We start from the raw sequence: 17,399 nt of genomic DNA, 5'->3' as shown, positions 1-17,399 counted from the left end.
ATGGTAAGTTGGTTTAGGGTTAGGAGGTTGGGCATCTCTAGTCATTTGAGTTGTTTCAGAACAAGACAATGATGAGTTCTACGAGGCAGGTTAGCAGCAAATCTGGCTTTCTTATGGTAGCATAATTCAAGTTTGCTTAAGTCTCTGATTTTTTGAGGTTAGTAAATATAGGAGAAGCATAGAGTAAAGTGGATAGTAGGTGGGTCCTGGCAGTAGCTTGTCTGAAAGAGTTTGTTAAGAAAGGTTTTTTTCTGTAAAGGCAACCTAATTTAATGTGGGCCTTTCTGATGGCACGAGATACTTTTGTCATATTTTAACATCATTCAGAATAATAACTAGTAGCTTGGTGTTTGACGTGTGTTTAATTAGAGTGTGATTGGATGAGATGATTGTAAAGTCATGGTTGGGGGAGTACGCTTTCTGGCACTGGTTAGGGAACAGCATTAGTTTGGTTTTGTTTGGATTAAGGATGAGCTGGTATTTTTCTAAGAAAGACTCATGGCAGTTAAAGATTTTTGAATATTGTCTTGTAGTTGTTTTAGGGTAGGTGAGGTGCAGATGACAGTGGAGTCATCTGCATATTGTATGATGGAAGCAAGGTTAGTAATTTTGTGTAGGTTATTGGTCAGAACTGTGAAGAGCAGACGCCCAATAATTGAGCCTTGTAGAAGACCTACTGTAATGGGAAGTGGGGAGAAGAAGTGATCTTGCCATTTGACTGATTGATAGTGGTCAGATAAGTAATTTTAGAACCAAATGACACTGTTTCTAGATTATTTCAAGTGATATAAGCTCATGTAGGAGTTGTTAATGGGACACTGTGTCAAATGCCCTTGGCATGTCAAGAAATATTGAGGCAACAAATTGGTCATTATTTTTTAGTTGATTAACAGTATTGGTAAATTTGAGCAGTGCCGTGGTAGTACTATGTCCGTGTTGTGTGTGGGAAAGGAGTTTATTACATAGTAGGTGTTGCATCAGTTGAGAGTGGATGCACTTTTCTAAGATTTTAGAAAGAGGGGATAGTATAGATATTTACAGATAAATTATATTTTTAGATAAATGTCTGAAGGTGTGTAATACAGAGCAGAAAAGCCCAATTTCTAGATGACATTGACAGAACTGTTGCATATCACTTCTTCAATTTCCTCTTAAATAAATAATAATTGGACAGAATTAGAAGGACTGAGGGGAAGCTCTCTTATATATTTGAGGAGCAGTTCAGAAAAGGTTCTACATGTGAGTCACAGTCCTACACTTCCCCCAACTAGACTTGACTGCATCCTTTTTCCTGTATTGGGAGTGTCATGTTCTGGAACCACACAGGTATGGTCCATCTGGATGGGACCTCATTCAGGCAGATATAAGGATAGCTTTAGTACTTACTGTCAAGCCATCTGTGAGGACATTTATGATGCCCTAATCCTACCCCCAAAGCCAGAGGATGTCCAGAGTTCTTCACTCCTTGACACCCACACTTTCTCCATGTCAGTGCACACTTCCGGATATCCTACTATGAAGTCTACTGAGGTGTTCACTCAGCCCAATGTCTACCCAAAAATGTAACTTTTACATTTTAGTCCTTCCATCAGTGGGACAGGTACATTATGTGGTCAGTTCTGCCCCAACTCCCAAGTTCCAGGGCTAACGCTATCAGTCATCCATACCGCTAACTGAACTCGAGTCACCTAGGCTAGAGCCAGGGGTTTGTTCTTCCATGACGCTGGAGTTGGTATGACTGGCAAACTTAAATTTGTAGATGTTTGACAGACACATTTTCCAGAAATATATTCAAAGGGACAGCCAAGTAAATATAAATAATGATTGTCTGTCACAACAGTATCACTAAATTAAAGGTTAATTAATTGAGGTGGTGCTGTGGTAGCGTTGTTGCCTCACAGTAAGACGTTGTCCTGTTCGTTTCTCAGCTAGAGCATCTTCAGTGTGGAGACATGCGTGAATGGGCGTACCTTCATTGAAGGTTGTGTGTCAGGGCTGGCAACTCGGCACGTAAAAATCTACTGCCAATCATTAGCGGACCGGAGTTCCACAGTGGCGACCCCTAACCGGGAAAAGCTGAAAGTCACAACTCTAGGAAAAACTGCTAACTCTTTGTATGAGTGTCTAATTAACAGATTATTTGTAATAGATCTCATAGATGAACAGGGCTAAAACTGAATGTCATTCTAGCACTTAAATCCATAATATCTGTTGTGCTATTTAGCACATTAATTCCAATAAGTAACACTATGAGTTGGGGACAAGTTTCATTCCTCAGTTCTGGCTTTGGATCTGTTTGCATACATTTCTTGTCATATCAATGAGCAAGTCACTTAGCCATAAGGTGACCCCAGATCACCCCTGAAGAGGCATGCATATCTAATTACTTTCTCTGATTTATCATGCTCACAACTAAATACAGTCATTTATTTGTAGTTAGTGGATTTTTCATATAATAGGTGACTCACCCCTGGCCATGACTCAACACAGTCCAGCTGAAGATAAAAAATACTCATTGTAAAATTATGCTAATCACAAAAATATGTTTTAGACCATAAATCAGCTTCAAAACAATCCAAAATAATGTTGGGCTAATCAACAGCATAACCAGTTAATGCCTATATATTTTAGACACCTACTGTCTGGTGTTTCCTAAATAGTATGTAATACTTTCTTGTGACTCTTAAAAACAGTTCTGCTCAGAATTGTCTCTGTCCTTATTTCTGACTATTGATTCTATGTAAAAGGCTGCTGTGTTTAATATGGAGAAATAGAAGATGCCATGCTAAGAATAAGTAAACAAACATTTATATATATAGTCAGACAGTTGTTTCTAGAACATACCCACTATTGCTTACTTCTCTGTAGTTTGTACAAAATGGTGGCAACTGGCTGTCAGCAGTTGATATTTAGTGATATTGTGTCTATTTATTTGGTAAAATCATCAATTCCTTAGCATTTTATTCAGAAACACTAATACAATATACATGTTCTCTAATCCTTTCCTGAAATATAGCATTAAAAAGAAGGATATAAAAAATGCACTTTATAACCATAGCCTTGAATGTAAGAAGTATAAAAAGTTTCTTTTTCCATTATTGAATAAGGGTTTGTTGATTTTAGAGGGGGTGATTTTTGGAATTTTTTAGAGCAAAAAAGAAACTTTACGGAGCTACATACGGGTGCAGATAAATTTCTAAGGCTTAATGATATGATAAATGTAATTTTTTTTTTTAAAAGGTAGGAGGTTGTATAAGATAAAGTAAGATTATTTTTAGTGGATCTTGGCTTCAGTGTGATTTTAAAGTATAAATGATAGTTGTTTATGTTTAATTGATGTTAATTATTGTAATGATTCGATTGGTTGATTATTGTATATATTGGAAAAAGATTGTGACTGTTTTATTCTGAGGAAGTCATAAGACAAAAGGGAAGAATAAAGATTTTTGCATGCTAATACCTGTGGTTCCTTTGCTGGCCGGCATTATACAAGGTTTATTGTTTTTGTTTTTAGTTCTTAGAGTACTTTCTGCTAATTTCTGAATATAATATTTATTTTTTATGGTCATTGTTATTCTCCATAAGGATCTGCATCCAAAATTGCAGTCTCTCCTTGTTTCTTGAGCCTTCCCCGTTTCATCAGCATATAGCAGCATCCATGCCATAAATTAATGTCAAATGTCACATTATCCTTCCTGTTTCATAAACTGAGTTGGCATGGTTGTGCGGGTTTGCACACTGGCCATAAAACGTGATAATATGAATTGGAGGGAAAACACTTTTACTGTTGTTGGAGGACCTATACAGACATAACAGGAGCTGGGAAAGATTGTGCCAAATTTAGAGCTCAAAGGTGGGGTGTGAAGGAGTCAAAAATATTTATTCCATTCCTTGTAAAGTGCTACAGCTGTAGGCTGCTGCAGGGGAACTATACCAGGTCTCAGTACAAGGCTGAGGCTTGGAACAGTCTAGCCAAGACTGTCTTCAGTGTGACTGGCATACCACATGCTAAAGCGCAATGTAGACATCTCACAGTTGACTAAGTATCCTGATAAAACAACTTTAAATGATATGGAAAGATGTAGATAGCCAAGACTATGTGTAATGCTTTCATGTCTATTTTTCTCTCCTCTTTATTTTTCAGCTGCTCAGGAAATTTTTGCGAACTGGGAGGTACATGCTGAAAGATTAGAAAGACTCAGAGAGGGAAAGGGTATGTATGCAGAACAAATGAACATGGTTGTATCAAAATGATTGTTCTTCCATACATTACTAACAACATAAGCATGCAGAGCTTAACTGTGAAAACAGGCATGTATGTTTTCTTCTGCAGCTCTTGATAATTGTATTAGGCAAGTGTAATAGTGTAATCATATTTGGTGGGTTCGATTCGCACAAGTAACAAATACATTCCAATACAATAATGTTTTTTTTTCACTTTAATTCTATTAAAATTGGCTTTAATGCCATTTTAATTTAATCTGTATTATATTTAAAAGTATGTAAGCACATTGCAAGAATTACTTGTTACAACTTGCAATCCTATTTTCGATCTGGAAAGTTGTGTAGATAATATAATAATAAAAGTATATTTATGGTAATTAAGAATTCATGTGACATATGATGGGTGTAATCATCTGTTTTCTTTTTTTGTCTCACCCCACCCCTTTTTTATTTATATATATATATATATATATATATATATATATATATATATGAACACACCATTCTGATGTCATACTTTTCTGCCAATAAAGTAAATGCTTTCAGCACAGGGAGGTGTCAACTGCTGCACCCCAGCCTGCCAACCCTCCTCAAGCTGCTGCACCAACATCCAGCACATCTGGCATGTAATCTGGCAGTATTGTCTTTGCAGCCCCTGCACTTCCTGTCCCAACCACATCAGGTAGCATTGCCCCAGCTACTGGTACTTCAGTACCCTCCAGGAACATTGGTGGAGGTTGAGATTATATCACCCGCCAGGAGCTACCAGAGATGGTGTGTGAGATATTTCAAACTAGCATTGGTACCCATTTCAGCCATCTGAAAAATTTGTTCCTTAGAATGCAAAAAAGAATCCCATGTCAAGTAATCAAACACGGAGTTGAGAAAGGGTACAGTGGGGACAGTGATGACAGTTCTGAGGGTGAGGATTAAATTCTCACTGTTCCCATGCATGTGCCTCTGATGTCCACTCCAACAGTTTGTGTCCATCACCATCTATGTGTCTGTTTTGTTTGTCCTGTTTGTCTGCACCTATTTCTTCACATACCTACCCTAGGTAACTGACCCTAACGTTAATATGTCCCTTCCCCAACATTCCTCTATTCTTGAAATCCCCCTACCAAAAAAATGGACTGCCCTCAAAGAAAATCCCATACATAGCTCTCCACTTTGCATATGTCTCTTTTCAACTTGATTGGTCCAATCGGCTATGCAGCATGATTCCATTGTTATCCTTCTGTGTTGTGGTGACAGTACAAATTCATTCAGTTTTTTATACATGTTCACATTATAGGGTAAACCAACCAAAAAACACAGGCAGGAAAACCAATCCAAGCAGTTTATTAAAGTCCATTGATAAGCCCTTTCATTCTAACACAGTAATAATGTTAGGAACTTCATCAAATACAATAATTAAACAGGTGTTTGACATGTCATACTATGGTTAAGGAATGTGTTCTTCACTGAAGTCATACTTACTCACACTCACATGTGTCCTGCAGCAATGCACTTGTAAATGACATCTCATTAATAGGTCCAATGTCAACTACACTACAGAAATAAAGAGCACAACTACATTGTTACAATTGTTATGGGTTTATACTGACACTAGTCATTGTCATCATTGATTAAACCCATTGATGTTATCAGAAAAATGTAGTAATTGGATATCAATTCATCAAAATCTGAACACACATACATCAACACTTGCATTCCTGCTGTTTCCAAAATGTGTGTGTGTGTGTGTGTGTGCGTGTGTACGTGTGTGCGTGTGTGTATGGGTGTGTGTGTGTGTGTGTGTGTGTGTGTGTGTGTGTGTGTGTGTGTGTGTGTGTGTGTGTGTATTTTTTATGTAAACAACATATTAAGAAACAGGTACATGTATGTTTCAGTTCTGCAACATGTATGCATAACAACTTTTTCACCTAGGTTAACAAGATGACTTTGAAAGTATTCTTGCACACTGCAATTACAAAATCACATTTGAAGTCTAGAGTTTGCACACAAGTCTCATAACAGCATATGTTACATGAAACATTATGATGATGTCATCCTCTTTAAAGACCACTATGACAATGAGAATGTCATACTTCTGTAATAACGGGAATGTTAAGTACTGTGTTCTTTAGCTGGACTAACTAGTTAGGTAGTGGTTTGAATTGCATAACTGTCAATGCGTGTGTGTGTGTGTGTGTGTGTGTGTGTGTGTGTGTGTGTGTGTATAACTCTGTGTGTGTGTGTGTGTGTGTGTGTGTGTGTGTGTGTGTGTGTGGTGTGTGTGTGTGTGTGTGTGTGTGTGTGTGTGTGTGTGTGTGTGTGTGTGTGTATGTATAACTCGGTGTGTGTGTGTGTGTGTGTGTGTGTGTGTGTGTGTGTGTGTGTGTGTGTGTGTGGTATAAAGAGTATGAGTTAATGTCCTCACTCATGTCCCATGAACAAAGTTTTACAGTGGTACATGACTACATAGCGGTTTCATACTGCCATCCCAACATCTTCTTCTCAACATCCACTGATGATTTCATTTGCTATATAGTGTTCTCTGAGAGTATGCAAATCAGACTTGTGTGGCGCTAATGTTAAGTACTGTGTCTTTTTAGCTTATGTAACTAGGTAGGTATAATCGCCCTGCAGTCGTCTTGTGTGAGTGTTCATTTAGCTCTCATTCTGGGGACCATTTCTGAACAGCATGTGCGACATTCCTACAAACACCTTCTTCTCACCAGATGCTGATGATGTCATCTGCTATAAAGTATTCTCTGAAAATATAAAAGTTAGACTTGTGCTGTGACACTAGCTTTAAGTACTGTGTTTTGTAGCTAATGTAGATAGCTAGGTCAGATTTTAATCTCAATGCAGCCAACATGAGAGTGTGTGTGTGTGTGTGTGTGTGTGTGTGTGTGTGTGTGTGTGTGTGTGTGTGTGTGTGTGTTTAGGTTCATTCAACTATCAGTCTGATGACAACTTTACAACAGCATGTGAGACCACAGCTATTTCAGTTACTCCTGCCCACTTCTTCTTCTCAACATATTATGATATAGTGATCCTCTATAAAGTGCACTCTGGCAGTAGTGCACTCAAATGCATGTTTTGGCACAAGCCTTAACTACTTGTTCTCTAACATGTGTAACTATACAGTTTGTGGTTTTAATCTCACAACAGACAACTTGTGTACTCATTCAAATATATATGAGGGTGGAGATGATTTTACAAGATGTGACTCCACATCTGCGCCACACACTCCTCCCAACATCTCCTTTTCAGCACAGAATGATGCTGTCATCATCTATAAAGTGCACTGTGAGAATGTAAAGTCAGACATCTTTGGTGGTGTTATAGTTGCATTGTATGGAACCCAATTTGCATATTTACACAGACTTAATGTTCAAATCTGACCACAGTCAACTGCTGAGTGTGTGGTTGATGGTATGTTACAGCCAGTATATGATCATTGTATCTCTTTTCATTTAACTCCCACTCAAGAGAACCTTTATCATAGCCCCATGAATCCAGCATCCCTTTTTTCTCTCTGCCAGCATAACATTCTTTATGTAGAACACTGGGGGATGACATTATCTGAAAGATGCATACACAGATCATGAAGCATAACCCTTCCATGACCCTCCGCAAGCAATCTGCAGACCACTGGATGTGGTTGCTAATTCTGTCATGGGGTGATGCACGTGTCACATATGGACAGTGGCAGTATGTAATACAATCAACCACATACATACATAAGCACATACTCCTAATATTTTACATCTTATAGATATATTGATTTTGGCTTAAAGATTATAATTTTATGTGATGGTGACTGTTAGCCTAGCAATGTCTTATGACCCTATGAAGATTGCACATGTCAATATTGCTGTTATTCACATGTGCTGTTTTGAGGTGTGGATGTATGGGTCTACCTTGCTTTTATTGAAGTTTCAAAACTTTGAAATCCATATGGCCATGACCATATGATTGAAGTTTTGAAACTTAGACACTGTGAATTGAGATCGCTGTACAGAGTAGAATGGGCAATTTACTGTTTTCTTCACTGTAGTGTATCACAGAGTTGTTATATTTAAGTAGCAGGGGGTATGGGGGGTGCAGAGAGGCTTGCCCCTGCAAAAAGTAATGGCGAAGCTTTTTGTTTAGGTTTAGTGTTTTTGTTGTAGTTTTGAAGTTTCAAAACTTCGATCATATGGTCTCGGTCATATGGGTTTCAAAGTTTGTTAATTTCAATAAAACAACATAGATCTGGATGTACAGTAGCTCTACAACAGTGTATTCTAATGTGTGATTTGATGTAATGCACTGATGGCCACTGCTGCCATTTTATTACATTTTCCTTCCACAACAGCTGTATTAATATGCCTCCTGAGAACTGCCGACATGGGCTGATTATATGTATATTGTTTCCTTAGTAAGGCATCTGCTCTTGTAGTGGAGTATATTGACATTCTACACATTTCTCATTCAGCCATCACAGTGACGCTTGTAGTATGCACATGTGTGCATGTGTATACCTACCTCATGATATGCTGTGTGACATACAGCAATAATACATCATACTGATTACATGAGCACATACACCTTATTTCATTCACATATCATAATGCTATTATATACACAAACATATACCAATTCATATTTACTTGTAACTGTGGTGAGCACATTGTATGCCCAGTTGTGTTACTATACATAAAGACTATTCAGATGTTGCCCAGCAGCAGTGCATGACTATCAACATTTGTGTCGTTAACTGCTCTGCATGAACCACATCCACATCATGTGTAATGTGCCCATATATGGTATCAGAGCCCTAAGAAACACCCTTCCAATGATAAACATATAGGCATATGATGTGCAAGTGATGTAATGAGGTGAATTAAGGAAAGTTGTAAGACTCTGTTAACAGTTCCAGTGTATATTGTGATGTACACCCAAGACTGCATTTGGAGGTGCTCTCATAAATCTTTCTTTAAGTAAGTAGAAAATCGTATGGGGAATACATAGCTATGTGCACAGATGGTTGCAGATGGCACCACCAATACTCCAGAGGCAATAGCAACCTGCTAGCTGACAGATTTGGACCAAACTTCACCACCCTATCCACAGTGATTGTCACCCAAAGTATACATGCAAACATTACTCACCATATTTTCTCAAGCATAACACTATTCGATGTTCATTATCTCCTCTGCAAATATAAGTAGCAGTTCCTCTAATAACTGAATCTCCAATAACAAGAATATCTTTGCTGGTCAGCTCTGAAGAATCTTCAGCTTCTAATTCAATAATATCTGCTCTATCAATTCTTGCGAAGAATAGATCTTCATCACCATTAATCTTATTAATCCCATTATTTTTATTGTGTATTAAATTCCCATCCAGCTGGTATTGTAAATCCACAGCTTGAGCCATGTAGTCAACATCTGTCTTTCTCTTCTTTTTTCTTACAGTAATGTTCTTCAATCCTTCCACATTCAGTTTTGATTTCTTCTTTTTCAATTGCCCCAGCCTATTTTTCCTACCTTCTATGTTGTAAAAATGATGCCTTTTTCTGTAGTCTGAAGGTTTTCTGACAGAAAAAATATCATCATTCCCTGTAACCTGTGTGTTACTTAACAAAGCAGTGTCCTTTTTGGTACATATTCTCTTTCCTTTATAGTTATTACTCAGTTTCTTTTTGTTCCTTGTTATTTGCTGTGAACTTCTTCCTTTCTTTTTTTTGTTTCATTCTAAACAAACTGGATCCTCAGATTGCTGAATACTTGCATCCAGAATTCCAAAGTTGTCAGGGGCATCATCGTGTTTAACAGGGGTTGAATGATCTGTGGAGACAATAGATGCATCATTGCCTAATTGTGTTCTTTTTTTTCTATGCCTAACATTTTTTCTTTCATTAGTTCAGACATTAATATGTGCAACATTTCTTCAAGCCATGCCAATTGCACAAGTGCAATCATCATCATTAAGTCTAGATTTACTTCTAACAATGGTAGGCAAATCATCCAACTTTTGACACGAGGAACACAGCTCACCAGTGTTATCGGGTGTTACTTTTAAATATGCATAGCATAAGCAAATCATTAAGTGCATACTCATTTAAGCAATCCATATTCAGCTTCAAATTAATAAAATATTGTAAAAGAAAAGAATAATCAAAAACAGTAACCACAGAATTCAAAGAGAACTTAAATCAGCTTCTATGACAAAAAAAGAACAGCAATATACAACTACAACTACATAATAAATTAAGTACAGTAAAGTTGTTCTGACCATACAAGTTCTGCAAGCCAGACAAAAGTTGTAATTCATTTATTATTGATCGCAGTCGCACTTCTTTTTAACAATAAAGATCAATAAATCACAAACCAATGTAGGATTGTTTAGAAATGCTCAGAATTTCCCTCTCTGCAGTTTGTGTGAATTTATAGCTGTCTAGGCCCCTTGGGGTGGCTATAGTTTGCCTTTCTAAAACCCATCCCTTTCTAACAACCAACTGTGAAATTAAAGTTAAAACAACAAAATATCAATCAAATTAAATTTTTTTAACAAGCTATCCCTGCCTACCTACAAACAGTTAAAAACAGTGATAACAAATACAATATAAATTCAAATACAATTTCTCTTACCAGTTAACTACACAGCAAATCATAAACCAAGGTAGGATTGTTTAGATAGGGTCATAACTGTGTGAACTTTGCTCACATAGATATTTAAAACTGTGAAACTTGTGTTAAATATCGCTAGGTTTTTATGTCTTCTTGGAACATTAGCCTAGTACTCTCCTATTAACCTATGCACCTATGAACTCCTATTGTATCCTTGGCACAGCTATATTGGGACCATACAGTATCACAGTCAGAAGAGTACATCACATCAGTATTACCCCTTGATAGTTTGCATGAACACATATGCATGTTTGTCAGGATTTCATGCCAGTATAACATTTTCACTGGCATTGTCAGGGGGACAGTGATCATGTGGCACATGTCTTGAGGTCTGATATGTGCTTATACAGTGTGCTCCATGTATTGCTTGGTATATGAACAAATTATCACAGTGACAGCTTCCCTGCTCATTGATGCTAGACTTTACACTGCTGAAGTTTCTGTGCACATGAGCCTAGTTGATGCAATGCCATCAGTCTCACATACTGCTGCATAATTCATTATGACACCATATCTTAATTCAAACATTAGTTGCAGATGCACATCTGTGTGTGGGGATCCACTCAAAATAGTGTGTTTCTTGTAAGTGTTGTTACCCTTATGGCTGATACCTATGTCAGTCAGGTATGCTTTAGTCAAGTGTGTTACATTTGGCACAGTGAGCTTGCATACATCTTGTCACCCATGCAAACTATTCTTTGGTATGCATATGTATTAGGAATTGACAGGGCACATTAACCATCAAGATGTTGTACAATATGCGTGGGTGATATATCTTTCTGTGTTGCACCCAGTAAATATAGAGATAATTGCCAACATTGATGGCATGTGTTTAATTGTTGCACATGTGGCTTGCAGCTTATATGTCATGCCATCTTCTTTCTTAAAAGGCTAGGATTGCCCCTGAATTCCACTCCAGGTTTAACATTTTCCCAATTATCTCCTCAAAAGATAGTTTATTTTTGGAAAAGGAATGGTGAATTCCCAGTATAGAATACTGTCAATCATTACAGTTGTACACACAGAGAGCATGTAAAATAACTTTATTCTGGCAATGTCACAGATTATTATTGTTGATATTTTTAAATTATTTCTGATAGTGCCTGCTTCTGACAGCAGTTGTCCATGAGTCTGTTGCTATATCTCCATGACTAATTGTGAGCTATGCTGACGTTCTAGTCATATTTAAGCAAGTCACTTTGCAGATCTTAACAACATGCCCATACCCCTAATCTATATGCCATCCCTTTTAAATGTCTTTTCCAGTGAGCATGTCAGTGATCTTTATATCACAACCATTCACCTCCACTGACATATAACCACGTGTGACAGTTTTTTATGTGTGTGTGTGTGTGTGTGTGTGTGTGTGTGTGTGTGTGTGTGTGTGTGTGTGTGTGTGTGTGTGTGTGTGTGTGTGTGTGTGTGTGTGTGTGTGTGTGTGTGTGTGTGTGTGTGTGTGTGTGTATAAATATATATATACTATCACATATGGTAATATGTATGTACTCGCACAGGAGGACAGAAGGTATAAACAACAGTACGTACTGTTCTATCTACATATGTGCTTCATGTTATGCTACTGACTTGTGCTGGATGTGTACATAACTTGACATATCCTATCTTGGGTACATTGCCATTTTGTATGTGCCCACTTCCTCTTTCTTCATTCCTATCATTCATATCTGTGGCCATTTTAACCAGCATACTTTCCCTGCTTAGTGTATTTATGTTGCATTGTAGTTGCCCTTGCTGATCACCCCAACATCTATTATTTCAGTTTACAAAAACTTGTTGTGGTGTAGATTGTACTGAGTATACTTTCTATAATGTGTTAATACTGCAGTTGTTGCTGTATTTTCACCACTGGTAATCATTGTGGCTGTCTACGCATTCTTGCAGAGTAGGTCTGCTGATAGGGAAACTTCTATGCATGTAATTTCTGCATTCATGTTGCTGTACAGTTTCCTGTCTGGCACTACTGTTGCTGGCCATGAAGCATCATTGGTATTTATGTAAGTGCTATGCTTGGCATGCATATGGGATTAGCTCTGCTGCTCATCATGTAAACATGTAAACTCCATGTAGGCTTCATGCAAAGCCTACATGGAGTTTATTGAATCCCCACACCTATTTACTTATATCACAAGAATTTCTGTTAATAGTCTTGATTACTGTGATTGTCTGTTTTATCAGACTTCTAACATTTGACTTTCTGTAAAATATGTCTATCCATCTCTAGTATATTAAACATTTCTTCACTTAGATCATTTATCTCTCTGTTTCCTGCAGCCATTCTACTATAAGTTCCAAAATATCTTACTGCGACATATTCTTTTCAGCTGCATCCTGCATTATCCGTTGTTCTTTTATATGGGATCTCACTCCATAACACTGACTGTGTTAGAGTTGACTCACTGTTTCCTGCTCTTGTCTTTGTTGTGCAACTCACGCTGAACTTTTGTGCTGGTTTCCTACTGAATGCTCCAGAGCATCTTCATGTGGAAAATGATCAGATGCTTCCCATTCTGCCTGTTTGCCTTAATCTGGGGACTCGTTGTTCCATCATGCAATGATGTTCTCCATATTGGATTTTCTACACTAAATCCTTCACTTTACAGGTAATCTATAACTCCTATTTCTTTAACTTCTCTATTACTCATCCTATTTTCTGCTTTCTCCTTTGTTTTCTTATTTTTCATATTGCAACATTTTTCATATCCAGATGCCTTTGCTCCTATTTCTCTTCAAATATCCTTGGTGCTGCATTTATTGATTAGTTTTGCTTTCTTATTTACATGAATATGACACAATATGAAATCTCCTTTTCTTTCCTATACCCATATTTCTTCTCCAGATGTTTCCCAGTCCAGCTGTTTCTCCTTCATTTGGTGTGATATAACCTGTGTTTGACTTTCTGCCCTACATCCTTCATTTTGCAGGTATTCTGTAATTTCAGCTTCTATTTGTTTAACTTCTACTTTACTAGTCTTCTGTTCTACCATTATTTTTTTTGATCTTATTTTTGTATTATGAAATTTTCTATATCTGGGTGCCTATGTCTATATTTTTCTTCAAATATCTTTAGAACTGTTTTTTTTTTCTTTTTCTTTTTTCTTTTGTATTGAGTAGTTTTTCATTTGCATAAATACTGCGCCATATCAGATTTCTTTTTCTTTCTTATGACCATGTTTCTTTTTTATACCTTTCAAAAATTTCTGGCCTTTGTTCTTTATACATTCACACTTCCTGTGTTGCCTCTTATTCCAAGTTCCCCAAAGTTTCTTTGTCTACGTAATGTTTTTCATGGATCTGTAGTATTAAACAACACAAATTTGCATTTGTAGCTTTTGACAATTTTTCTTTTGCAAGTATTTTTTCTCTAATTTTTCACTTAATCTTTCTGAATATCATCTATCTGGAAATATATATATATATATATATATATATATATATATATATATTTTTTTTAATAAATATAAAATAAATTTTATATATATATATATATATATATATATATATATATATATATATATATATATATATATAAACTTTCTTCCTTATCTTCAATACTATCCTCTGTCATTTTTATGGCTCTTTTTTTGGCCTGTCAATTTTTATTTTTTTTTTTTTTGTGGACTACTACTTCCCTCTACAATGGGTTGAGGGAGGGGAGCATCCTCCCCCTGAGCCCGGCCTAAACACATTGTAGGAATGTTATGTCAGGTGACTGATGACGGCTGAGATATTCTGATGTAGGATTAAAGAAGTGACTGGAATTCAGAGAGAAAAAAATGTTTCCTCAACACTGCTAGCACTGGGTGATGGACAGTTCTGCTATCTGATAGACAATGACACAGTGGTTGCTTCTAAGCAGATCCTTTATTGTGAGAATGCAGTGATAAACCAGCATTATTATGCAGGATACAGTGCTTGAGTATTTTTAAGATGTTTGGCTGAAAAAAAGAGTAATGAGTGAATGAATCAATGGATAGCTTTGTGCTGGACAGTGTATCTTTATGCTCAGCGGGTGATACTGAATAACTGCCTTTGCTTACCTGCTGTAAACATAATCCATCAGAAGTTTCCATAAAACACAGATATCAAATAGACTGTCAGACAAATTAAATAACTCAAAACTGCATATCCATGCAATTCCTATGTTGTAGAAAATGTTTGCCACTATTTATGATCCCCCAGTGTAAGCCTAAGTGATACTATCTGCAGTGAAGTGATGGCTTAAAGGACATTTTATGTCAGACCAACATGGGTCTACTACAAGTGCTCACATGTCATTAGCTCATGACATACTTCCCTGCTACTAATTACTCATGTTGGCAAATTATTTAACTCCCACTAACTCAATACTTGTAAGGTTGAACCCTGACCCTAACCCTAAACTCTCCCCCTAATCCTTAAACATAAACTACCAATCTACCCTTAAACCTAAAATCCCCCTCTCCTCTCTAAACCTAACTTTCCAATCCCTACCACTTGCTCTTTTAAGCTAAACCACCCCCCCTCCCTAACTTTAACCCTTGACTAACTTCTGATGAGTCCCTAAACCTAAAATCATCTCCCTAATCTTCAGTTACTTTCTGATCTCTCCATAAACCTACAGTCACCCAGCACTTCCTAAACGTGACCTTCCAATCCCCTCCTCATGCTCTAGTAACTTAAATTCCACTCCCTTCACTAAGCCCAACCTCCCACTCCTCATTTCCCTTCCCTATTTATCTGGTCTATGGCTGGCACTTGCTTACATCCATTCATTGTGGAGCTACGTCCCTGAATTCACCTTTGAGTTTCAACACACATTCAGGCAGCTGGGGGGGATGGAGTTACAGATGTTTGAGTCCCTGGCTGTGACCTTGTATAATTCTTGCAGCTGTGGCTTGAGTGGCTGTAGAGCACCTGACCAACCAAGCACGCTCTAATAGGAATAGAAAACTAGAAATCCGAGCTTTATTCTCTATGACTAAGAAAATTAAGTTCTCAAGACAACCCCAGGCTATTGCAAAAAATTAATTTAAACATGTAATAGTTTGTATAAATAGTATCAACTAATAGTTTGCTATTTGCACCAAGCTGAATCAGCACCTTTCTTATTAATGAATGCTTGACAGTTCTATAGTACAGTATAGAAAAGGTAATAGTTTTGCTTAGTCTCTATGCAGCCAGTATACTTCATTTACATCGATACTTAATATTAGTGTTACTTCTTAAAAGCATTCCAAGAAGCACATAAAAACAAACATTAAGACCACTAATCTGCTATAAACAGCAAGGTCAAAATCAGCATGATGCTCTGAATGAAAGACACCGTGCAAAGGATTAAGGCAACAGAAAAGAAACAATAGCACTTCTTGGAATGGTTGTCCTAGAAACATTACTGCTGACAATGCAAATGACTGATATATATATATATATATAAAATCAACATTCGAAATGTCGACCATGGGTAACTGGCATCTCTGTACAGTGTGGAATGGAAAGATTTCCATTTTCTGCACTGTAGTGCAATCTCAGAGTTGGTATATTTAAGTTCTGGGGGGGTGGAGTCAGAGCCCCCATGGGGGGTGCAGGGGGGAATAGCCCCCCCTGCTAGCAGTGTGAAGGTAAGTTATTGTTTTGTTTTTCTTTTTTTGATTACATGGTTGACATTTCGAATGTTGATCATACGGTCTCGGCCATATGGTCTTCGACATTCTGTAATGTCGACCTTTTGAAGTAGAACCATATAGATATATACATATATATATATATATATATATATATATATATATATATATATATATATATATATATATATATATATATATATATATATACCATGTGAGAATTATTACTGCTACAAAAGGAAGAGTCATTCAAGAATATCATGAATATCATACTGTTTGTTTCATAAAATAAGAGATAATGTGGTGAGCTAGTAACATGACTTACTTCATTTTGTTTATCCTTTGTGGAATTAGGATAATCATCACTGCTTATCAAAGTGCTATGTAAAAAGAACTCTGAATAACAAAGATCTTTTGCTATTATGACAAATCCTTAACATCGGTGCCTCCTGTTGAAATGAATTTGAACACAATGACCATGAATATGGCTTATCACATAATCCGCGATAGTGGTGTTGCGGTAGCATTGTCGCCTCACAGCAAGACATTGTCCCATTCGATTCTCATCTAGAGCATCTTCTGTGTGGAGGCATACATGAATGGGCGTGCCTTTGTTGAAGGTTGTACATCAGGGCTGGTAACTCGTCACATAAAAATCCTCTACCAAACTTTAGCGGACCAGAGTTCCGCTGTGGTGACCCCTAACCGGGATAAGCCAAAAGACACAACAACATATCTGCAATCTTTTGGGAGGTTGGGACTCTGGTCCTTTTAAGTTTTACTTTTGTTTGTAACAAACTGATGGTAGACTGGCAGAGTGGCTCATAAAGATAATATAATCCCGAATAATATGACCTTTACTTTAATTTTTGAAACAATCAACAATACATGG

Source organism: Protopterus annectens, chromosome 10.part0, assembly GCF_019279795.1.
Source record: "Protopterus annectens isolate FY-2018-M chromosome 10.part0, PAN1.0, whole genome shotgun sequence".
In the NCBI taxonomy this organism is placed as follows: Eukaryota; Metazoa; Chordata; order Ceratodontiformes; family Protopteridae; genus Protopterus; species Protopterus annectens.
This window is presented reverse-complemented; position numbering follows the sequence as displayed.